The sequence below is a fragment of the Leptonotus elevatus genome, chromosome 13 (genome assembly GCF_054856555.1).
Source record: "Leptonotus elevatus isolate MCC_2025b chromosome 13, RoL_Lele_1.0, whole genome shotgun sequence".
Classification (NCBI taxonomy): Eukaryota; Metazoa; Chordata; class Actinopteri; order Syngnathiformes; family Syngnathidae; genus Leptonotus; species Leptonotus elevatus.
The window spans coordinates 14,015,667-14,042,646 of NC_141251.1; the positions used below are offsets into that span (position 1 = coordinate 14,015,667).

At 39.2% G+C, this 26,980-nt stretch overlaps 1 protein-coding gene across 1 annotated transcript in view; it reads left to right on the forward strand.

The window, feature by feature from the left end:
• The first annotated feature begins 1,258 nt into the window (after positions 1-1,258).
• The window catches only part of LOC147163918 (uncharacterized), a 150,721-nt gene continuing 124,999 nt past the window's right edge, over positions 1,259-26,980 (forward strand). The window contains exon 1 of the mRNA XM_086092196.1: positions 1,259-1,380. The gene's annotated coding sequence lies outside the window, so the exon portion shown is untranslated. The remainder of the gene's footprint in view (positions 1,381-26,980) is intronic.

The following is a 26,980-nucleotide window of genomic DNA, read 5'->3' on the forward strand; positions in this document are numbered from 1 at the left end:
AAAAAAAATTCTGCTAAGAAAGTGGTGTCTTTGAAGTGAGCATGTCCCCTTGGTAGAAAGCTGAGGAATATTTTAGTGGGAATGTCTAAGATGATCACACACCACGGTTGCTGTGTTTAGGGGTCATTTCATGTCCAATCCATCGCCCACAATCCGGACTACCCGCTAGGGACAGCTCAGCTCAATTAGTTTTTCTTTCTGTGGTTTTGCCAGAACCAGGCAGGCAAAAACGGTCATTTGCTTTTGTAACCATTTGGCGTTTAAGCATTCATTGATGGGGAAATCAAAGTTTTGATGCAAGGACATTTGATGGTAATTGCTAACAGAGCTATACAGTACTACCTATGTATATTGTACTATGACAATAAAGATTCTACGGAAATGCATTGTGTTGTGCTCGAATAACAACAAAGCGTGGGCTTTACCAGGAGTGATGCTGACTGATGATGTTACTTTCAGACTTCATAAGCTTTGTTTGAATGGAGCCTTAACTTTTGTGTTAAGTTTCCAGGCATTACAAATATTTGCAGTTCACAACTGGTATTCTATAAATCTTTTTTTTTTTCCTGCCATAATTATGAACAAATGTGTCACTTTCGATTTAATTTGTCATTCAGTGAGATTAAGCACCTAACAATTTGCCTTTATTGAAAACAATCTGTTAATTTGTTTAAAATTGTCAATTCTGTTTTGGATTGTTCTAATCCATTACAACTATGATGACTTGTGTGTTTGGCTTTAGACTGCACCAGATTTTTGGGAATGTTGTTTTTCTGCATTGTTGAAAATTGAGAAGAAGAGTCAAGCAGAATTGTGTGGGGATTGTGCTTGGGCCAAGTTATATGTTCAATCCTCTTATTCCATGTGATCTTTTGTATCATTGGATTGAGATGTTGTATTATATTCTGTCCAGACCAAATCCTGAATAAAATGTATATTAAGTACAGACAACACTGCAAAGATTACAGGTTAGGATGTGACTATTTGAATGGATGGCATACAAAACATTGTAATATAATTTAAATGAGTTAATACATTTTGTATATATAATTAAGGTATTTAGGTTTACATCCATTGTGGACGTCTGTACCAGGTTGCTGTTCTTGGCATATGCTTGGTGGTTTGGCAGCCCGCTGAGAGATTTTATAGTCACTTAGTAATACACGGCATGCTGCTTTAGAACTGCTGCCAACCATGTCACCTTGCTAGAGGTGTCTGGTGTTTAAAATAAGCTTTGTGTTTTGTCCCTTTCCAACAGTTGTGATCCACACCGTGGGTCCAGTGGCCAGAGGTCATGTGGGCCCCACCGAGACCAATGACCTCACCTCCTGCTACTTGAACTCCCTTCGGCTGGTGAAGGAATATGGCTTGAGCACTGTGGTGAGTAGGGACTTGTTTTTAATGGAAATCTTGACTTTGAATAAGATAGTAGTTGTTTGTTGTTGTTGTTTGTTATTGTTGTTGTTATTCTTCTTCTTCTACTTCTAATTCTTCTTCTTCCAATTTATCTTCTAATTATTCTTCTAATTATTTTTCTTCTACTAATTCTTCTTCTTCTAATTCTTCTAATTCTAATTAATTAATTTCAACAAACATGAAAAGGTACGTCATGTGCCAAACTTATTTTTTTTGCCAAAGTCACATTTTTGCAGGAAATTACTCTCTATAGTCAGATGATGATGAGTTAGGCAGTTATGTTACTAACGTTTAGCAATTTGAATTAAAAAAAAAAATCCTGTTGTTTATACTTTTAGTATGTTATTCATTTGTCATATCTGCTGTCAACAGCAGGATGATAAACATTGTAAATGCATTACAACAGATACTAACACTTTCCCATTTCAAATGTTTTACATTTGGCGGAACCATGACGGCTGTAAATGGTAGAATGGCAACACAATCCATAGCTAGCTGTGTCTTATCATTTACAGACTAACCCGTTTTTATCATGTTTTGCCTTACTCGGTGGGGGTAAACAAATCGGTCTCTTTCTGGAAATAGCTACAAATCCCATTTTTAGTGTCAGCCTACGGCCCCCACAACCTCATCAGAATCCAATCAATGGAAGTACTTTCCAGCATAGACGGGAGGCACTGATTAGTGCCAGTTTCATTAAAGATGATTGTGACAAATTCCTGCACTGATGATGAATCATTGTGGCCATGATATACACTCCAGGTAGCAATTAAAGGGATGTTGATAGCTAAAGACAGAAAGAGTTACAAGCACTTTTTGATGCTTTATCAACCCTGTGTTTGCTAACATGTAAAAGTATCTCTACTTTGGCAGAATTTGTGATTTAGTGAGTATAGGTATTGGCTTGTAGATTTAAGTGAAACATAGCAGGATATCACTGTGTTTTCATCACCTGAAACAACCTACATGTACACACAGCCTAAATCAGAGATCTAATTTAATCACAAATAGGCTATGCAAGTTACAAGTTCCGCTAAGTGTCAAACAAATCTTTTTGTTTTGGGCACGTCAAGTCTTTTGTAAATTTACTTAGTTAATGCTGTCAACAAGTACAATTGCGTAATGATTCTACAACCTATATTTACTTAATTTTAAAACCAGACTTATTCCATTAACTGTTTTAAACTCATATTTGTGTTTTTTTTTTACCACGTCATGTAAATCCAGCTTTAAATTTGGCACTGATGAGAAATAACCAGATAATTCAATTCAAACATCACCTATGCCTTGGGATCATATAAGTGGTACAATTTTAAAGTCTGGGGTCAGAGGGGATGTGTCTCTTACCATAAAGCCCCATTACACTCCCACCAAACAAGCTCTAACACTTGCTTTAATTTCTCAAGTCTTACTTTACTAGTCGTATTTCTTCATTTATTTTTACAATATTATATATATTTGTAAGAAGCAGAGGGACTGTTTTTACTCACTGGCGTCAGGATCCTGTTTAATGTATTTATACAGCTGTTATGCATTGAGAATGCCTTGAGTGAAAACACTGGTGCTCTGTGATTGACTGGCCTTGTATGATGAGCCCAGTCATTACATTGTCATAGCCACAGCCCTTTCCTTCAAGCTGCAAGGGCACCACTGCACCAGAATTCATTTTGCTACAAGGAAAATATGTTCCGGGTGTTTTTGTGCTCATGCAAAAATGTGGGTTTTGCTGATTTGGACTGCCTTGATATGCAAAAGGTACATCAAGAGAGTCGTGGGGATGGCAAGGAAGGGGTTGGCTACATTTTGGAAACCTAGACGGCTAGGCAGCCGAATGGGGATTCTGTGGCATTACAAAGGAATTCGAGTCAAAACAAGGCCTGACACAAAATAAACTTCAGTACGAAAGATTAAAACTAGGCAAAGCTTGCCGTTAATCCCTTTTTCTTCAAGCCCAAAGCCATCCTTTGGGCCATGAAACAAGTGTAAGTACTGCAGTTGCAATCTTCACATCCAAATCGTCTCCTGGCTGTAGCGTGTCAGGACAGAAGTAAATGCCATTGCATTGCACAGCTAAAAAAGGATTTCCTTTACCTCAGGGCAGCTCAAAGTGTATGACTGAACAATTGCTAAAATCCCCCAAAGACAGAAATTTGTTTGAAGAGTTGTTCCTGTCTCCAAAGTAGTGTTGCACTTATAGCTCTACTGGGGAAGTAACACGGTAAACTCTCAACAATTTGCTTTTTAGAGGCGTTCCTTCTTCAGTTATATTTGTATCACTAGTCCCTGAATAATGGGTCATGTACAGTATCTCTTAACTCTGGGCATTATCGTCTTAAAAAAAAAACTTATGTATATATATATATAAAAAATGTATTTATTTATTTATTTTATAATTTCTACAAAAACTTGTATAAATCTGCACTTGTTTCACTGAACAACTATAGATAGACTACATTTCTGAAAAACTTATGTTGAATTGCTTCATACATCTTCTGCAAAACATTGTACAATGATATTCCTAATAGGCCCAGACTATATTGGTTGGCTTTGTTGATTGTTGTCAATATTTGTCAATGATATCTCCTGTTATTCCATAATGTCAGATATCATCAAATTTTTAGCTGCAGTAAGTACTTGACTACCACTGATACTACAGCCATCAGAACGAGAAAAGGTTTTTACTACCTACTATATATGTCACCCTATAATACAAGTATGTAATTTGCTAATGGCCCTTCTTACACAGATGTCGAGAAAGACGTTGTGACTTACGCTGTTATTGCATAATTTTGTAGCGACAACAAATGCAGTGACCATTTTTCAGCACACCTTACAATGTTATGTTGACTAACATCAGCCCTGTCAACCCAAAATATTTAGCAGGCTAGAGACATGGACTTAGATCTTGCTATCAAAATACTTGCTAAGACGAGAGACCCCTCCACTTCTCCATTTCCTAAATTTGAAAGAATGTTGTCTTCTGCTCGGCTGGTCCCTGAGAGTCACGTTGCTAAATCATGCCCGTTGATTCGCAGAAGGAAGGCGTATCACTCCCTCCGCATTTGCCATCTATGTACGCTTATTTGCCAAATGAGGTCTTCCTTCACTTCCTCCTACTTTGCAGCCAATCAATGGACCCGTTCATTTTATTTTCAAGACAGTTCTCAATAATGTAAAATCAGATCTTCTGATGAGAAATGAAAACAACCCCAAGTCGAAAAGAGCTGACAATGAACCACAGCGATGAAGTCGAAAACTATCTGGAAGCTTTAATACATTCAATCTGTGAGAGATTTTGGATGATTATCATGTCTTTGTTGCCTGCCTGTTGGCTTGCATGTCTCCCATAGCATTTGGCTGTATACTTGTGTATTTATGTCCACATGTGCATATATCCTGTGTGGACGCACAGTTTCAACCTTGAGGCATTGTGTGCATGTGTGTTTACTGTATGTGAGTAAGAGAGTGAGTGTTAGTGATGCTTTATGTGCATTTCTTCTGTGCTTTGAGAAACTGTTATGCTTCAGTTGAGTGCATTTCTCCATTGCTGTGGCTGAAAGAGCAGCAGGCTGTCACAACTCCCTGGGCTCTGACTGACCACGTCCCACAGCCTGGATGTCAGTGTTGCGGACTTGGCTCTGCAATACTGCATGGTAGAGTTGGGAGGGGGCTGTGCAGCCTGTAAGTAGGGTTGGCGTGTGGCATGTTGTCAAACAGCCCCCTCATCTGCTCATTGCTTGTCACTCACCATTACTTGCTGAAAAGAAAGCTGGTGAACAAAATAAGTGAAGATGTAGTTGGACATATAGATTACCGGGTATTAGATTCTTAAGTTTTTGTGAAAGCAATTCCTGGTGGTCAATCGAAGTGAGGTATCTAGCTGACTATTTGCAAACAGTTTCCCCAGAAACCTTTCTGGGCAACCTGTCAGCTGTGATGAACAAAAGTTGCTAATAATTAGAAAATACCCTGTAAAAATATTGTCACAAGATGTTTCAATTATTACGTCTTGAAGATTGCTTTAGGTATGGACTTGTGAAAGAGATGCTAAGTATATCATTGGGGTCATTAGGTGTGCACACTTTTTTGACATTTCTTTCACTGAAAAGCCCACAACGTCTCTAAGGGCGCACTCACACTTGGGCCACTTGTACCGTGCCCAAACACACTTGCTGCTAAAGTCCAGGAGTGTGAGCGCAATCGACCCGCGCCTGAGTACGGTTCGGGTCCCCAGTTTAGCACGATTGGGAGAGTTGAACCAGAGCACGGTACGGTTGGCCGCACATGCGCACAGCTACGGCGAGTAGTCGCCGCGCGAAACGTAACCATGACGTCACGTACGTGCGACGTATATAGCGAGCGACCTGAACTGTTGACCATACAACAACCAGAGCATCCCTACCAAAGAGATGATTGGTCTGACGATGAAGTGCAGTCCCCCTATGATGATGTCTTCTTCTTGTGTGAATCAACGTGATGACGTATATTTTGGAGGCAACTGGGCCTGGGCACGGTTTGGTTAGTGTAATGTGAGTGCGGCTCGGAGGGGACAGGGGAGGGGAGCAATCAGGCTTCAGTACGGTATGGAAGAAATGGCCCTAGTGTGAGTGCACCCTAAATGTCTCGAGGGTATTCCCATGGACTCTGTATGGCAAGACTGTCCTCTCTGGGCCAGGTGTATGCCTGGCTGCATGCCAACTGTCGTTGGTGAGCAGTTGTTTCTGATCCAGTGCCAGTTGCTGCTTTTTTAAGCAGCTCTTTACACGGTCTTCATAGCCTGTTGGAGAGGGTGGCCCCTCACCCCCGTTGTCCTCAACAGAATTGTCATAGATGTTGTGACAAATCCGCTGCACCCTAACTCTATTTGGAAGATTCCAGCCATTCTGGGATCTTTCTCCTTTTCATGAGCAACTTCAATCCTGTCGTCGTCAGCTCCACAAAATCAGTAGCTTTTGGAGACCCCAGGACCATGTCTGGCTGGAATGTTGTAGGTGCTTTTTCTGGGAGAGCTTTTTTGGGGGGCATTCCTTTGGTGTTGTTTTGTGCTCTTGAGGTTGGCCTGCTTGTACAAAATGTAGGAAGTGGACCATTCCTGCAGATGTTTGTTGGAAGTGTGGAGTGGTTTACCTATGTTCCAGTGTTTATGCCGCAGGTAACAAGCGGGATATTCTATGTACCACAGTTTCATGTTTTCAGGGCAAGGTAGTAGTTCACATGTGACTGATGATGAAACTCAGCCGCACTCCCTTCATCTGCCAGATGTCACACCAGCTGAGCTTTTTCTTCTCTAGGCTGTCCCTGTTGGTCCTGTCTCCCCAGCCTATACATTGAGACGGTTGTGGCATGACGCTCTGCCTCTCCCCGCCTCATGACCTCTTCAACCACAAGCACTCGCTTCCACACTGATGTTGCTTTGTGTCACTTTTGAGAACCGCTCTCCCATATTAGACTTGGCCAACCACATCTCTGAGGTGAAGAACCTATTTGGTGCTCTGGCCAACTTATGATTGTGTCTTCTTCCCTCCCCTATCCACCTGGGGGCCTGCTGTATGTATCCCTGTCTCCTCTTATTTAGAAGGGTCATGATCAGCCTTGTTTTGGTGCTTTTGAATTCTTCCACGAGACTTGTGATTTCTAATTCCAATTTTTTCTCCCTGTGCAGTCTGACAGAACTCGGATAACAAGGAATTCAAAGCTACAGTTTCAGCTATGTGCTGATAACCTGTGCCAAAGTTTTTTCACCTTGTTGTTGGGGATCTTGTATTCTGTTAGGCCACAAGAGTCTTGGGAAACTGAAAGCACCGCAACTTGAGTTTTCCTGGCAACAAGGTCTTATTGATGTGATTCAAATAGGGGTATGCATTACACTGCTGGTTGAAGAAAGAAAAACAGTTTATTGTATTGAATGAGTTAAATTGTCATGCTCAGTGATATTGTACATTCACATTTTCATCAATATTATGTGTGTGTGTTATCACATATTCGCCTCCATTTGGGAAAATACTCAAAAAGCACTCTTGTGTGTAGAGTCAGGCCTTTGGGGAGGGGAGGTCCTCTCTGAAGAGTTGGGTCTTGCAGTACATGGAAGTGAGGACACAGTTAATGCAGGTCCCCTGTCTTGTTTAGTTATGGAAGGCTGCTCATGTTTTACCCTGGAAGCAAATGTAGCATCTGTCAGGCAGAAACTGACTGACTGACTGTGTGGAGGAGAGACGCCACCATCTGGAAGCCATTCAGCCTTTGACTTTGCTTCATTTTAAAGACCGTATCAACTCACCTCTTAGAATGTGACCTTAACAATAAAAAATAGACTGGTATTCATTTAACTTAGCCTTGTATTTTGTCATTAAGGAGTCTTAAGTTGAGACAGTTTAACAAGGATTCACATCCAAAGATAACCTTACAAAGATGCAGCAAGATTTATTGTTAAGCAATGATCTTGTGGTCTAACGGAGTCTCTTTTTGTCTCTAATTTGATGCTGACAAGCTACAATTTTATGCGTTGTGAACGTATCTGTCATTAAGCTGTGGAGTGCAGTGGGCTGGCTGGAAGCTGTCAGTGTGGACAGTGACAGGGTCACAGACTACGTTTAGAGCCCTTCTCTCTGACTCCCAGGCAGTCCTGGAAGTGTTTTGTAGTCATAACATATTGGCATTGAAGAGATCCAACAGGGAAGCCACAAATTGCCCGTTGAGAAAAATCCTAAAAGCCAAGTGGATTGGAGATGAATGGTGTAGAATGATAGGATTAGCCGCTCCTCTCTGTGGGCTCATTCCAAGACTGCGAGGCGCATTAGTGCCCATTCATTTTACCCCAAATGCATTCCCGCAAACAATTTTGTACAGTGACACATGCACGTGCACAACCTTCTTGACAGTGACAGCCACTACGAGATAATCTTCTTAAGAAGACAGGAACAGCATAGAAATGAAGCATCAGAGGGTCAAGGGACATTTTTGTTGGGGATGTGTTGACAGTAATGCTAAACTGCACTAACTTAAAAAAAAAAAAAAAAATAAATAAAAAAAAATAAAAATATATATATATATATATATATATATATAAGTTACATTTAATGGAGGGGTGGCACAAGTTCCGATCTGGAAGTAAATTGTAATAGATAAATATTTTCTCTTTCAACCGTTTTAGTTTGACCATTGTTTTAGTTATAAAATGTTACCCTATGCCAGGGGTTAACCACCTGTTAATAGATCATATATTTTATTTGTGTATTCACAAAAAAAGCCATTAATTAGTATATATTGCCTTGTGAATATTGTAATGTATGCTGTACTATATATATATACTGCAGAATCCAATGCATGACACAATGACTATGTTTACATGGAGTCAATTACCCTTTCAAAACCCAAATATTGTCAATATGTGGGTAAGCACATGCAAAAATATGAATATGTTCTTAAAAACACGAATAAGACTCCTGAGTTATCCCTTTTCTAACTCGAACATTTGGTCACATGATCAGGGTACCTACATAGTGTCACCCTCTTAAAATAATTGCTTGTCATTTTTTTGCAAAACTTTTTTTTTTTTTTTGCATAAATCATCTAACCTGGCAATAGTCAGTTTGATAATTGTGGTTCACTCCACGGTTATTTGCTCGGGAAAGGCCGGACAGTGTGTACAATACTTCGAGCTGATTGGACGATACAGCATCGTGTACACGTTTGTTTTTACCAATCCTGGCAACGGATGAAAATGTTGTCTTTGGTCCCATCTTAGGAAAAAAACTATGCAAACATCTTTACCAGATAGAAATGCACGCTGTTTAACATTCAACAAGGAAACAGAGAGTAATTCTGCAAGAACAGAATTAATTGCAGCGTACATTCATCCATGTTAGGTTAGTTTGTTTCCCACGGTGTCGACTGTTGGCACTTCCTGGTTTCGTCACAGCTGCAAATCCCGCCCCCAAACAATATGGTAGTTCAGATCGGTGGAAATCAACGGGCTTGGTACAAGATGTATTCTCGCAAGTTTGTGAACTCACAAATACCGCAAGAATTCAGCTTGCAGAGCAAAGTTATAAATCATCTCCTCATGATGCAAATGGTTAAATGTTTCTGTGTTTCTTGAAAAATCTGAAAAAAATGACTTAGGCAATTATTTTAAGAAGGCGTCGATAGGTTTGTGTTCTGTTTATGCTGGATTCACAGGCCTAACTTGAATACATTGATTTATCCATGGCATCTTCATGTTGTTTTGTCTCTACAGAAAAAAATGCAACAGTGTGTACACATATAGTACATCTCTGGTGTTGGGCCGTAATCTTGGAATCCCAAAATCATCCCTTTTCAGTAGACCCCAAGAACAGCATGTTTGTTTAACCATTAACATTGCATCATCAAAGATAGCAAGCGTTTTTCAACACTTTTGGTCAACACTTCATAGAAATAGAGCCCACTCGTGGACTTACAATTTACCAAATTGTGATTTATGATGTTTCGGACCGGCGCCTGCGATATGCATGTACAGTATATAATAAGTCTCTGTGTCTGGCGTAAATAAACATGGAGAAACAAACGCAGCACAGAACCACAATTTAGGAGCGAGGAGGAAACTAGTTACTTTATTCTGGTGAGTGACATGAATATCTTATTTTGAATGTCTTATTTTGACCGTAGAAAGTTACAAGCGGAAATTATATTGTCAGTGTGTCACGGTTTAGATAGGGATATGTATGCAAGAATAAATGTCCGCTCGTGCATGTAAACGGATTATCCCGAATGCTTCAGAAATGGAATTTTGACTTTAACACGAATATTGACTGCATGTAAATGTAATCACTGTTGTCAAGCATAAATTACTCCACTTATGGGGCTCCTTGGCTACTTGTGACTGAGTAGCATTTTAGTTAAAATCCTCAAAATGCAGTAAATATGTTAAATCGAAAGAAGGTGTTGCCCTTTGATTTTGAGTGCTTTCCTTAGTTTGTCATTTACAGTATGTCTGGGGAAAAAGGACCATATAAAACAGAACTACTTGTGCTCCACTCCCTGTGCTTAGTCCCCAAGTGATTAATTATTTTGGATTTACTACATGAACATGTCCTGCAAAATGTTTTATTTTTTTTCCGCTTTCAACATCTTTCTAAATGGTGGATTCCAGGTTCTTCTCAAAAAGTAGAAGCCAAATGTCCGTTTGTCACTTTCTAAAAACTGCGCATGCGAAAGACCATCCGACCAGCTCTCCTGCTATTCGTCCGGGGAAAACGCCTATCAAATGCCGGAAACGTGCGGGCTCATCTTCATCTTCATCAGTCACTGCAGCCGGCCTCTCTTCATAGACGGATGTCCTCTTGTGGCTCTCAGCCATTTTTAAAGTATGCGGTGAGATTGGTGGAGCTACAACGATGAATGTCCTAAGCTCAGCGGCTACATGCTACAAACATTAGAAGTGTGCATGTGCAGCTATTAACGAGCACGCATGACATTGTTACGGCAGATTGATTGACAGGATCGAGAAACAATCGTTAAAACGATCCACCCGGAAGACGCAGTGACAAAAGATCCTGGAATCCACCTTCACGCAAGGACTGTCCAGAAGTGAACTAAAAACGTAATAGAGAGCCAGTTTTGGCTTCTGATTACAGAAAATTATGCTGTTTTAAGCCATAATTAGGATATAATACATTGTATTAGCCATTAGCTTGAATAAAACAGATAATTTATGTTGTGCAAGACTCCCCCCCCCCCCCCACCCCATATTGCATTTTCAGTCGAGTGCATTATCCTCCTCATCCTTAACATCCATAATTGTAAGCATTCAAATGACTTGATTATCCGCTGTGTCGTCGAATGGCATGAGTGACAACAAATCAGACTTAATTATCTGCTTAGTGGAATAATGCATTGTGGTTTACTCTTAATGTCTGTATTTAAAGTATGTCAAGAAGTGTTTTTGTATTTTTTGACCACAATGTCCGTCCACAAAGATTCTATAGTTGAACTAAAGGTCTTGCTCTAATTAAGGGGGAATTAACTGGATGTCATCTCTGTATCACCACTGAGCTGGTTGTCTTGCTGAGTGGTTATTAACCAGTCCACTTTGAAGCCAATCAGCCAGCCATTGCTTGTGACCCACTTCCACGTACAGTACCTGCATGCATCAGCAGAAGGTTAATTAGACTGAAGCTTTCAAAAGGTCACTGCGCCATTTAAATTAGTCATTGCTATTTGTCTGATCTGAATCACGAGCAACACTGGGCCAATTAGATCAAATTACACTGATAGTAGTTGTGTTGGCTTGCCAGTCTACGGTAATGACCATGGGAGCGCCAATTACACACCACCAGAGCAGCAGGAGGAGGAGTTTCAACTTCAAATCTGGTAGGAGGAACCGCATCATCCCTTTCACTCCACGAGGACTGCAGTACTTTTTATACAGTATATGGTGAATTATTGGGATATGTAAAATATGACATTTTCACACACCTCAAGTGGGGTAATCAGAGTTGATGGGGATCGAGATGGTAATCTCTTGAGTCTCTGTGTAGAGTGGACTTGCAGTATGTGAGCATCCAATGCCTTGATTACAAGTGTGGAAGCCAAGCGCAATCACCAGTAAGATGAGATCTGCCGCCAACAAAGGCAACTCCACAGGATGCTCAGCAAGGGGAAAATGGCAGCATTCCTGTTTTAGACTAATGGGCTGTGACAATAATAAAGTTGCTTCAAATAATTTAAGTAGCAAAGCACAGTCAAGCAGTGGAAGACTCAAGCTTGGGACTCAAACTGCTTTGACTAAGGCCTTTTTTTTGTCCATGGCTGCCGACTGTGCGGAGCTCCTGGAGACAGTGTTGTGAATTTCTATAAGGCTCATAAATCCCATGGTGGGGCCATCTGAGAATTCAACTGACAGCTCGCACCCAACTGAGGGACTATCAGAGGAAGTTGTTGATTAAACAGATGTCGTTCCTACTGTACGCCCTGAGACAAGAATGCCATAACAAGTGCACATTAATTAAACATACCTGAAGAATGCGGGCCACAGAGCAGAACAAAAGACATTTCTATCTTTGTCTCGGCGTCACAGCAGTAAGGAGTCACTTTTTTCTCCCTCACTTTGACTTCGTAGAAGATTTATAACAGCATGAGGAGTTCTTGTTTTACATTATATGTGTTCATTACAACATAAAAGCATTGCACCCCGAAGTGTTGCATCTTCACGTCTGTAAAATGACTCTTAATTTCCCGTATTTTATACAGACTTCTTCTGTTATAATCAAACTCCATTTTTTTTTGTTTGCCCTTTTGGAATGATTTATTTGATCAGGCGGGAGCACCATACCCACACTCAGGTGTGAACCAAATCAACCATGGTGGTTCCAGTGGAAAAGTGAGAAAGCATCAACTCCAATTGAAAAAAAATATATATATATATGTTTGCCCCTAAAAAGCAGAATCCGGATATAATTTCAGGCAATAAACAGCTGGTAACTTATCATGTCTTGGCTTCGGAATGTATGTAGTTAACGTGCTATCATTAATTCCCAAACAGAACATATTTTCATAGCATAAAGGAATTTAATTGCTGGTGTGCTGATGCATCGTATATTGTCAATATAATGTTATCTTCCTTCCGTCCAGTCTTTGTACCGTTTACTAGAGGCACGGGTGAGACGGAACCTATCCCAACTGACTTTGGGCGAGAGGCTGGGTAGTGGGTACACCCTGGGTTGGTTATCAGCCAATAACAAAATGCATATACACGGTAAAAAATAAATATTTTGGAGAGTGCTAAATTATTTTGCAGAGTGGTAAATATTGCCAATGAAAATGTACCTGATTATTTTGGGCCACAATTATAAAATGAAGGGCAAATTATACCTTCAGTTACCCAGTTGTGTAGACAAACAACTAAGGACAATTTATAGTATTCCACCCTCAGCATGTTAGAAGCAGTTTTTCTAGGGAAGGATGCATACCTGAAGATAACTCAGGCAAGCTCGGTGATCATGCAAACGCCACAAAGGAAAACTGGAACCCGGTCTCTCAAACTGAGAACTGTGAGGTGGATGTGCTAACCACTTGCCATATTGTTATCAGCAAAGGACCATAGCTGCTAAGAGATAAGAACAATGTCATGTGGCTTGTTGTAATACAAACTACAAATGTGAAACGCACCCTTACTTTCAATGCAATTTATTTGTCATAAATGTTCCTATTATAATAAGCTTAACATGTTAGCTTGGATGACCCCCTGCCAGTTTCCCACTTAAATTAGTCTTACAAGCTGTATTGACTTCATACCACTTGCAGCTTTGATTTGAGACTTTTATGAAGCCAGACGTTGAACCCAACCTCATACTTGCCTGGGCCATGTCCATGAAACTGGAATTTCCTGGCGTATCACAGGGATTCATTTCAACAAACTTGCACCCAATTATCCTTCAATCATCGTGCCCCCCTTCACAGATGTGTTTAGTCGGTGTACAAGGTCTTTCCACTGTTCTTTGACACACTGGGGACATTTTGTCACACTCTGGCTGTACATACACATGAAATGTTTTCATGACACACAATCAAAGGGCACCTTGGATTAAGATAAATAACAGAATAATTTTGTATGTGTTTGTTAATTTAAAAGCTTCTATTTACACTGAATAACAACAAAAAGGGTGAAAAGGTGGGAATCACGGGACATTACAGTCTAAAAGCAGTTGGGTAAAAAATAACCCAATTATGGATTAAAAAATGGACTGATCCACAACTTTGAGTCAAGAAATGGGTAAATTGGGTCATTTGGGCAAATTAGGTCATTTTGTATAAAACCATGCAGAAAGTTGGGTCAAATTGACACATAAAGTGGATTAGTAAAGGATTGGTCCATGTTTGATCCATAATTTGGTTATTTTTCACGCAACTGTTGTTAGTGTATTGCATGAACACCTTTCAAGACAGTTTGTGATGCAAGTGGGACTGCTTCAAATTTATGGGCTTGCTCACCATCTTTATAGATGTAACTTGTCTATTGGACAGGAAAACAAACTGTACAACCACATAACTATTAACTACAGTATATGCCCTTTGTTCAAAGCAATGAGACACTCAAAGATTTTTGTTTACCGGCACTAGAAATAGCATCCATATGATCATTCATCAATTACTATAAATCTATGAATTGTATATACCGCTTCACATATCCATGGGTCAGAGTCAGTCCATGATCATTAATATTACAATTTGAAACTAAAAGGTCAACTATGAGACACCACAACCTCTTGTTGACTTATATTTGTATACTTTTGTTTTTTGAGGTTATCAAAACCCCAACAGTCTCCCTACAGCCTCCAGTAATGATTTTAATCAGACATGCCGTTGTTTATGCTGTTTATGTAGTTATTTAATTACAGTGCTATTACCTTTGCATACACTTTTGCAGCTTTAGTGCCGTGATTATCTCCCAAGGTCACAGCTAACGAGGGCTGACACTGTGCCTGGCTGGAACTGATTGACTCTCACTTTAAAACTGGCTCAATGCAGACCTACTCAGCAATTCAGGGTCAGGTCAGATAAGATACATGGAGACTATGGAGATATTTTAGCAACTACATTATTGAGTTTTTGCCAACTGAATAGGTTAAGGCAGCATAGGTTTAATATGCTTGTTTATGGCTCAGCAAATACTTAGACTATTAATGAAACTTTTCAAAACGGACTGTGTAGAATGGCATATGGGAGAATACAGACCTCTACAAGTGAAACTATTTACAAAGTAAGAAACAATTTAAAAACGTTGTTTGCAGCACAAATCTATATGTTCATAAAAAAAAAAGAAGTTCCCTTTAGTCAGTTGACAGATTTCTAATAAACACTAATATGAGCTGCTAATGCATAATCTCATAATCTTTGCTCTCTTCCTTTTGTTAGGATGACCAAACGTCCTCTTTTGTCCACTTTTTTCTTTACACCTGCCCGGGTTCCAGTGTTTTGAAAAATATTATTTTTTATATATATATATATATATATATATATATATATATATATATATATATATATAAATTCATTAAACTATCCGGTTTTCATTGCGGGACAAATGGGATAGGCGGAGTGCAATGTGTTATTGTGAAAGGTAAAGTGCAGACTGCTTCTAAATCGATGGTGAGCGTTGTAAGGAAGAAAAAAAAATATGGGTTTAGTTTGTGTGTGTTATTAATGTTTGTGTATAAAAAATATATATATTTTTTTTATTTTTATAATTTTTTTTAAAGTAGGTCAGGTTTTGACATACATCACTTCCTGTGTGTTCAAAGAAGGTACTAAGCTGTGGCGGCGGTCTAGAGTTTTAGCTCACTGGTATCACTATGCACTTGCAAAGCTGAGACATGGCCACATAGTGGGTTTGAGACCCCAAAAATTAAATTTAACAAGTCATAATGAGGGCAAAAAAGGTTGGCCTTAGAACATTGTCATTATTAATTTAAGACTTTATTTTTGTTTTGTTTTCTACCCATACCGAGGAGGCATGTTAAAATTTATAGCATCTTTAATGGTAAACTTTGAGCATTATTTATGTATTTCAAGGCCGGGCTGAGTGTCCTCTCTTTTGGAAATCCAACATCCAGGCCAGACATTTTCAGACCCTCCTTTACCACTACCACGTGAGAAAATGAATGAGTTCAATGAATATAAAGTTTGGCTGGCAATAGTCATGATTTTGAGTTACTTAGGAGATTGACTGTTGCTTTCATTTTTAGCCTTGTCTTAAATGTCACCATCACCTTTTGTGAGTCATGCTGTAACTATAATGTGTAGTGTATTGTTAAATCAAAATCAAGCCTTTTCTATCACATACAAATTAGCCTATAAAACTGAAATATGTATTCACCGTACAATGCTAAATAAAGAGAAATACTGCAGAAAAGCAAGGGGCATGTTTTTGCAAACAGTGTGGGATGCCAGATAACCTCCTAATCTCAGCCACCTTAATATCTAATGTCGCATCGAGACACCCCTGATAATAGCGTCAGGCATGAAATAGATTCTAGGCCTTTCTCATTTTGTGTCCAAGGCTTTTCTCAGGAGAGCAGCGAGCGTGAGATGGAGAGTGTAGAGTGATGCATATTAAGTGTTTCATCGTATTTAATTAATTATAAAAAAAACTAATAATAATAAAAAAAACTGTTTGCAACAGACATTCACAGATATCATTTCCACTTAATGGCCTGGGATTGTGCCGTGTCTTTTGTGCGGATTGTATATTTTTGGGTGTGTACCGCCAACCTCTAGTATGTATGATGTCATGCACTTATGCACCTAGTCAGTACTGACCTCTCCAGGGGACAGTCAATTTGAATATGGAACAAGCAGTTCATCAGATAATTATCTTGACACAAGGTTGTCTTTTTTTATCTGGACTCAGCACACCTAATTCCCCCAGCAATTAAAAAAAAAACAAGCACATTGTCATATTTTTCATTCAGTTATACAGTGAAGAGGCCCTATTATCAAATTGGAGAGAAGTGACTTGAGATAAGTGTGTACACATCAGATCGTTTTTGCCTTAATCAAGGCCATTATGAGTCTGGAATGTGAGGCGTTATTGGCCCTCTACCCGCTGTGCACTGCAAGGGACAAGGCAAAGAGGAATGTGTGTTGATCTGGCATAGATCAGGTATAATGACCTCCACAATGGTCTCTTACTGAGCTTTAATTATGATCCACATTAATACTAATTATGATTCTCTCTGTTTTGGAGCCTATGCTTCATTAGTTATAATGTCGTGTTGTAAAAAAAAATAAAATCAATTTTGATCTCTGTATCCTGTGATGATGTACATTTCCCCGGTACCGATTTGTTTGGTGCTGTCGAAGCATGAGCTGTCATTGCTCCAAAGTAATGTTCTGCTCCAAAAACATGTGATGTATTTGGTGCAGGGAAAATGGTTGTTCCAGTTTTAGTAACTAATTAATGCTTTATCAATATTAATGGTGAACTCCACATTTAGAAAACTGTAATTAGCTGCATTATCCTCTGGCCATTTGTGAAAGAAAAGTTATCTGTATAGTTCAAATCAAGCTCCGGCAACAACTCCAGTTTTTGACCAAGTGGTGAAACCTGTAGCTGTGACAAGGAAGTCATTGCCAGGCCAAAACAGCAGATGAGAAGCCTACTCAGCATGCGCTGCTTTTTATTCATCTTGAAAAATGGAAAGCGGTGGATAGACGGTGTCATAATTCACGGGAGCCACCTGGTGATTCCCTCAGCGGCATTGCCGTTTCCTCTCAGCCAGCTGCTCCCTGTAGTCCCAATCAATCGACAATTCACCGTGACCTTGAGCGGCATGTCCCTTCTCTTTGGTCGGAATGTTTGTGGGCATTGGCTCCCTCGTTATTCCTCCTCATTTAGAGACACACCTGCGCTCTGACCAAGATCGTTATGCAGAGCAGCTTTGGGAATATACGGCATTCAAGGAACATTTTATACTCATAGATTTTCTTTTTTACTAAGACTTTTCTTCTCTCAACTGTTCTTTGCTTACCAGTTTTGCTCTCTTATTCACCACTAATCTACGTAGATTAGTTGTGTTTAAAGATGCGGGTATAAAGTAATTGCCCTGTCAGTGTTCATTGCATGGATGCTTGTAGCAAACCTCTCATTATTTGTTTTTGCACAGTAGTTCTTAACCTTGTTGGAGGGACTGAACCCTACCAGTTTTCTATGCACATTCACCGAACCCTTCTGTATTCCCCATCTCCATGCATCTTAAGAAAGTGTTCCTTTAGTTTTGCTGGATGAGAGTGGGTCGGCTTGGCATTGTAAATCATGCAGTCATGATGCTGATTCCCATCACTCAACTCTATAATTATAATGCACAAAAAAAATAAAAATAAAATATTTTCGTAAGATAGAACCCGGGGGCGGCTTCTACAATAAAAACAGCAGAGGCCCTAGAATTGAACTCTGTGGAACACCATACATTCCACATGTAAATTCATATTGCACATATTTGTCCGACCACTTTATTATTTTGTTCAACATAGTATGAAATGGATTACAATATATATTTTTTATATCACACAACGTACCGTTATAACAGCCACAAGTCGACTACTGAGCGAACCAAATTTGCTGCAGCACAGATAGGCCAAGCAATGTAGCATGATCACCTGCAGCCAAGGATTGTTAGGTAGGGCGAATGATCACGAAACATTTGAGTGTGTGTGTCTTGATCTCCGCCGAACCCCTGAGACCGAACCCCTGGGGTTCGATTGAACTCCGATTAAGAAACCCCTGTTTTAACATAATTGTGGTTTCATTCAAGCCATAGTCACCTAATTCAACTGTTGTGTTGGTGTTTTGTTGTTATTGTTAAACTAAGGCCTTTCTTCTTTGCAGGGTTTTGTTCTAATTAAATTTAAATTCTGGAGGATATGGCTGTTCTATTTAACTCATTTGCTTCCAAAAACATATAAATATGTAATATTTTGGAATAGTGTCCCAAAAACATATTTATATGTTTTTTATGTTGTTTTGTTTGTTTTTGTGTTAAAACATACAGAAGGCTTTGATGGAGCCTCTGAAATAAAGGGAACTGTTGAAGGAATGTTAGTTATTACAAAAATGGCCAGCAGGTGGCAGCGGAGTATAAAGGATCAACCAGGGCCATCTTGCAAACAAGCTTTTTTCCCCACAGTTGTAAAAGATTTGTGAATAATGATGAAACTTAGCTATATTCTAATGCTAATTGCTGCAAAACGGAAACAGATACATATATTCTTATTTGTTTTCCTAAAGAAGTAGAGACTAATCTTTCTTTTGTTTTTTATAGCAATAGAACAAAATATTCTGTGGGCCTTGCAAAATCAGTCAAAATCCATTAAAACAGCCGGGAGCAAAGGGGGTTGCTTCAGTGAAAATGGCTGGGAGTGAATGAGTTAAGCAGGGTAAACACATACTGATAATTGGGGCCTTATTTAAAGCCAATTCGCAATCTTCCAATCAAAGCAAACAATGGCCTGATTATCAATTTCAAATCAAATCGCCGTTTGTGGAGAGATTCACACCCATATTAAGTGCTTATTCTGTGGCGCTCCCGCCCTCCCCAAACTGTTTAGAAAATAGTCTGACCCAACAATTATTAATGTGACTCTGTTTCAGTATTTATAATGGGGAGTTCAACACCAAGGTTGGCCAAGCCACATACTCTGTGGTTGTAATGTGGAAAAGAACGATGACCAATTAGGAAGCAACCTGAAGTGTGAGCTGTTGCCGGGCACAGAGGTCCAACGGTTTGTGTTGAGTGTTTGTGTAACGTGCCTGGCAAGTCACTAAAGCCAGAGTTCAGCAGCTACCTTTCACCTTCTTCGTATTTTTCTGGCAGTCTGGATGCCTTGCGGCACCACGCTGCCTCTCACAGTTCAATCTTAGCATTATGACAGACTTTTGGTGTGGGAGACAAGATAATTGGCGCTGGACATGTTGTGTGTGTTGTCAAATTTAAACATTGTTGGGAAAAAAATTAAGTCTGTATGTGTATGCTTGGCTTTAACTAACTATTAACATGTATTGTGTGGGCTGCTTCGGGGTTGTTCTCTTCATGCTCTCCAGTGTGGCATAAGTGACCTTTACTGGAGTTGACCACGCTCTCCTCCGCTTGCCATTTAGGACTTATGGACAGCATGAAGCACCTTAATGGTGACCAGAAACCTCATAAACTTACTGGACACTTCATTAGGAACGGCAAAACACCGAATGGCCTCCATTTCAGGATTATAACAAAAATTACATATAATTACTGTATGAATTTCATGGATTTTGTGATAGATTTTCCATTCAAATTTAGACTATTTGAATTTGATGGTACATTCACAGTCACATGACATACTCAAATTTTCTATTGATAGATTGTGAACATGAGCTTCTATCTCATTGCTACAACAACACTAGTAGACGTATTGTTGAAATCATACTACTTTGACAGTGTCAATTAAATTTGTGCATGCCTTTTTTGTAAAGACATCCTACTCTACATTTGCAGAACCACATCTTAAAAGTCTGTTTTTGTATTACTTTGCATTCTGTACAAGGGAGTCTAGCTTTTGCGGGTGTCACAGGTAGTTTGTTATTTGGCCTGAAAGCTTGGTGAAATAAATCTCTCTGGGGATTTAAAGGTGCATGCTTTGATCAGCCAATCCTTCAGATTGCTCCACCGGCATTGCTGTGTTTCAAAACACTGCTTTAGCAGGCTAATACTTTATAGCCGTGTTCCTCACTGAAGTGTAAATGTGACAGAGCTATTTGAAGATGGGGACAAGCCATGGGGAACGCTCTCACCGACACTTTCACATCTGTAGCTCCCCTTGAATCCCTATGCCATGAATAAAAAGTTGTGCAATGTGACAAGACAGGTGTAAGATGCTCTCACTCCCCTTACAGTTAGTGAGAAGAGACCATGCGGTTCAGTCTGCTGGTGCTTAGCTCAGTGTGTGTTGGTGCATCTTCTGCGGAGTGAGGGTCTCGCAGTGCATCCGAGCCACAGTTCATTTCACTGTAATTACCTTCACACTGTGTTTACATCTGATCGCAACTGAGAGTCTATTTCCTCCTAATTCTGATACAGTTGATTAGAGGCAGGGTGCATTACTATTTCTTAAACAGTTTTAGATGTAACTCTAAACTACAACAAAAAAAAATTTGTGTGTGTGTTTTCAACTGTGCTGATCCAAAGCTTTTCTGCAGCATCTTTACAAATTATGTTTCATTAGAGATGAAACATTGTGATGAACTTATTAGGAAATATACTGCAGTTCTTTTGTTATTGTGGTAAATGATTGGGCTCTGCAAGAAGAGATCTTTTAGGGCAATTTCACACCAAGTTGGTCCGTCTTAATTAAACTCATGTTTGTTTTCCTCGTTGGCGTGGTATATTTGGGAATGTGTAATTATGGAAAGTAAAGTTTTGTGTATTTTGGTTTTGAAAAGAACGCGCTTTGACATAATTTGCAGTAAAAGAGAAAATATTAGCGTCAAAATAAAAAACTTTGTTGAAATGTCATTAAGCATCTTTTCAGCTTTTGAAATTCTCAACATGTTGAAGGTATTTCTTTTAATGTAAATATTTAGAGAATAGGTAGCTCTTCTTTTTTTTTGCTTGAGAATGTAGCAAATTTGGGGTTTTCGTCAGTTTGTTAAATTATTCAAAATACGTTTGCAAACAGTTGTCTGAACTTGTTCAAAATTATTTGCGACATTTACCGGTAAAAGCGCTATGAACATCTTCGCAACCTTTTGCAACATTTTGTTAGCCCTGACGGAAACCCAAAATTTACAAGCATTCGCAGCTCAGTGAGATACCAGCTTTATCGTCCTTCAGATTTTTAAAAAAGGCAGATGCTGATGTTTGTCTAGATGCCAAATATTGGCACTGATAATCGGCTCATAGTGATGCAATTAGGGATAGAATATCAACAGTTGAGACTGTGAACTCACTCAAAACACCATTGGTGTTGCACGTATGCCCTTAAAATGTCGACTGAGCAGCACTTATTTTGATACTATGTGAATGAAGAAAATGTACTGAATATGTCTTTATAAAATAGCTATTAAGCTCTCTAGTATATTATCCAGAGCATTATTAAAGCTCAAATGACATAAAATGGGGTTCTTGGGTTTGTTGGGGGTTTGCGTTTGCGTTTAGCGTTTGGTGTTGATCATTAGGGCTAGGATATCAGGCTAGAGTTACAAATGGATTGATGATTTGTACTATAGTTGTGAAAGCACTCTTAATAACATTCAGCAGCTGTTCATTTTTTGACTTGCAGTTAAATGGGGCACTAATAAAGGCATTATCATTGCCTCTAATCATTACTTAAATAGTCAACATATTCTCATGAGGATTAATTAGGGAGGGTTTTCAAAAAGGAAATAACTTTGTCCTGCATGAGTGCTGAAATAATGGCGAGTCCTCCTGCTACTGTACACTCCATTAACGTGGCATGTTTTGCTACTGGTTATCATATTTTGAAGTGGAACTAACTTCACTGTGGTTAATGGTATTCATTGACAAGATAAAATTAAGCTTTTTGAATAATACAAAAATATAATTTTGTGGTAGTGACAAAATGTCCTACTAAAATCTCCTAACTTCCTTTGAGAAGATGCATGTTGGTACGGCCAAAGATGAGCTTCGACAACAGTGTGTCCCTAAAATAAAAAAATAAAAATAAAATCCCCATCAGTTAACATTAAAATACAGTACTTATGTCTGTGCATGAATAATTCAGTAATATTTCTGCAGTAACAAAGTTTACTGAGAAAGCTTTGATTCTTGTTTCAGAAACCCACGGCTTAAAGATAATCAAGAAAATATGAATGCACACTCTCACCTTTGCGGATCTTCTTCCATTAGAGACCAAGTCACAGAGCACCTTGTTTCTGCGTAGGTTTGAATATCATTATATTTCCACGAATGTAAGAAACATGGTTAGGCGCACCAGCCTTTGCCCATGAGAAAATAAAATACATATGGAATTGAGCCGACAGCATGACTAATAGCTTGCTGTTTGAACCACGCGCCCATCTCAGCAAAATGCCTGCTCTCTCAAAGTGAGCCATTATACAATTATCAATGAGCCTGACTCGGCTTTGAGCTCGTCCAGCATTTGAGGACTTAACACCTTAAAAAAAGAAATTGAAAAAGTGGTCTGCAGGCTGTCTACCGTTATGCCCAGAATGAGGATGAACTGAGCACAAAGGAGCCTGTCACTCCTCATGTCCCTCCTGTCCCTAATCCTCACACTCCTGAGTGTGCCATTATCCGAGCTCAGATCTCGGCAGGACAATGCCCCCCAGGTCTTTGTAGAGAGAGAAGTGACCTCCTCAGAGCAACTACGTCCTTGGACCAAAGTAATGTTCAAGGCCCAGAAACATTGGTGGAAAAACTCCCTAAATTGACCTTTAACTTTGTGCTTCGTGAACATTCCCTGAGGGGTTTGTAAGTCATTTGAATGAAGTCATAATACACATACTGTTTGTGTATCCATGCCTACTGTGCTAATAGTCTACATTTGTTTTGCATCGCAAAATGCACACCAGACCAGTATATTGAGCAAATACATTGGGTCTGACCTGTGTACCGCCTACTGGTAATTAGTGTTCATTGCTTTACCTCCGGCCTCGCTCAGATGCATTGCTCTACAATGTTGGGAGCTTAAAATGCGTGCATCACTGGGGCCAAGTCTACCCACGGAATACACTGATAAGCAGCTCTGCTTTTCATGCAGGTTCTTCACTCTGTTCTATATATGCATATGAGCATGCCATTTAAAACCATGGTCTAAATACTATTCAGTGAGTGGGTTTAAAATCGTATTTACTCGAGGTACTGCAACATACAGTATGTACTGGTAGGTTTTTTTCAACCAGTATGGAAAAAGTTCCAGCTCTAACTAGAGAATGCAATTTCTGAAAAAATTGTGTGAAGGCTCTGAGGCTGAAAAATATAAATGTGGAATGATATAGAATGATTTGGAATGTTGTTGAAGGATATGAAATTATGTTGAATGATAAAGAATGATTTGGAATTATATTAAACAATTGAACAGAATGATATTGAATGATAGTAATGTGTGTGATTATGTTGGTTAAAACATTTTCAATGATATGGAATGATATTGAAAGACTTTCAATGATATGCAATGATGCTGGGCGATATTGAATGGTATTTATTTAATTATATAGAATTAGGTGAAATTATATTGGTGAAAAATGTGGAATTTTTGGTTTTGGCAATTGTGGGAATGTTGGAAATTGTTCCCAAGCTGAATTGCATGAGCTAACATTTTGAATTTTTAATAGGAACAATGCCCAAACCCATTGCTCTAACCTGAACCACCACCTCAGAAATGAGTGGAGGATATTTTTGAGTGAAACATTTTGAATTGTTGCTATATGAGAATTGAGGGAGTGTGTAAAATGTATCTCAATGTGAATTAAATGAGCTAAACAAATAATTTATTTGAATTTCCAATGGTAATTACGGAAATCTGTGATGCTAAATATGTTATTGGGAATGAATAGGGAGATCTGGGGAAAAAAGGGGAATTCTGGGATAAATGTGATTTCTTTGGGATGAGAAAAATAGAAGCAAACAAGGTGGGAATTTTTGGAATACGTTGAAGTTGGAATGGTGAGAATTGGTTGAAAAACGTGGAAGGAGTAGCACGTCAAATAAGTGTGAGGAATAAAATAGCGTAATAAAGTTAAGGTGTAGAATAACATCTGAAGGCCTCATCCTTCATACATTTAGAATATGTGTAGGGTTGTTTAATGCCAAACAGACAGATTTTTTTTTTTTAAAGAAAAAAAATAAATAAATATTTTAACTGTGCATTATATACTGATGGGGAACCCGAACTATATATGTAAAAAAGAAAAGGAAACCAATTAGCCGGTTCTAGTAAGCTGCACTTTTTTTTTTATGTGGCTGATGTGCATTTTCTTAAACCCTTCTATTGTTGCATCACTGGGATCCACACAGACCTTGCATTAATGGGGCTGTGCAAATGGGATGAACTACCATCGTCTTTGAGGAACCAAGCACAGGGAAGGAAATCACAGACCACGTTAAGCCTCCGTTAACAAAGAGAGTTCATTAAGTCCATTAAATTCCCAGTTGACCAAAACATCCCGACTTGAAGCCGCTGAGTAATTATTCCTGAAGTGAAAGACCACTGAAGAAATAGAAAGAATAGACCCACAGTGTGCAGTCTACTGAATGCTTTCAAACTGCTTTTCATTGAATATTGATCGTTTAAAAAAAAAAAAAGTAAAATAGTCACAGTTTTAATTGGAAAATGTCAAAATTGTGGAAAATGTGTTGAAACTGGCATACTTACCGTCCCTCCAAGGGGGTCACTGTTAAACTAGTGCAACTTAATTTGCAGTGTATGAGGTCTGTCCTTAATAAATCTGACTATGCAATACTATGGATGACAACATTGGCTGTTATAGTGCACAGCACTTCCGTGTGTTTGGAATAGTTACTTAACAAACATCAAGGGTATTTGTAGATTCCTGGGAAACATTGCTGTCCCTTTCTGTATTTATGAATTTGTTCATGTATTTTTATCACTGTTGTGCTGTTGTCACTGCACAGCAAGATGCCTGCATAGTCAAAATAATCTCCATCTGTTGGTCATTAATTTCCAAACTCCTAGAATTTTAATTTTTTTATCATGCTGGGATTATACTGCAGATATAACTGCTGAATATCGATATGAGATTTATATATGTCTGCTAGTTTCATAACACATTTTAAATGTGTGAAATTATCCCAAACATTAGGCTTTCTGCCTTTTGCCCTCATGTTAATTGCTATATGAGTCTGCAGTAGCAGCCTATTTGGGAAAATGATTAATGCAAAATACTGTGATACAGGGAAAATTATGTAGGTAGAGTTTAAAAATCTGAAAGTGACACCGCAAAAAGTGTACCGTCGCTGTACGAGGAATGATTAAGTACTTTAGTTTAATACTGTATTTTACAAAATGCTAATCTATCTAAGGTCAACAATCTGAGCAGGAACTTCTCTGTCCTAGGCCACCTCCTCCAGCTCCATAGGAAGGATGCCAAGGTGTTCCCAGACCCACCTGCATTATAGGTCTAGGTCTGCTCCAGTGTCTCATCAGTTAGACATGCATCTAGTATCTATCTGCCCAGGGTGGCAATCAGGAGTCATAAATGGATGCCAGAACTACCTCAACTATCTCATCTTGATAACCGGCTTGTCCTAATTTGATGTAGTGGTGGTTATCCTGAGTCACTACCGGATGACTAAGCTGCTTACTCAGACCCCCTAAGAAGGAAACTAAATTTACTATCTTGTCTGTTCAATTACTACCCAGTGGTGATTACTATAAGTTAGGGTTACATGGTAAGATATACAGCTAAGCTTCACCTTTTTGGACAATCTCTTCAATCTGATACAGTGACCATACAGGGAGTCTTCGCGTTACGTCATACGCGACCTACATCGTTTGGACTTTATGGTGCCTGTGCCTCGTCCGTTACACCTTATTTTTTGTTAATTTCCCACAGTAATCTCACCATTTTAAAGTTATTTAAAGTTGTGTGGTTGTTACCTCCAGCAACGGGCCTCCATCGAGCAGTTTCCATTAGCTCCGCTTTGCCGTCTGTCATCATTGAAAGTCCGTGCGGAAACACGAAATATTGGTTCCGGCATCTTCCGGGTGGTGCAAATATGTTTTAAAAAAAATTCTGTACAAAGTATTTTGATGTAAATATCGACTTAAACCGTGAAATCAGACTTGAGTCTAAATTCGGGTTACATCGCCAGCGTAGGAACACAACTCGTTCGTAACTTGAGGACTTCTGTCAATCTCTAAATTATGCTCAAAGCAATGAAGAGAAGCAGTCATAGCTGGGCAAAACTGTCATTACATCGACACATTGACGCCCACCTTTCGGCGAGTGCTTTAACATGAAGCCTTGTAAAGATACACAGACTGAGAAGAACAGTGTGTACTGACCGAGATCGACGGGCGTAAACCTGCTAAAAGGTGGGCATCCGTCAATGAC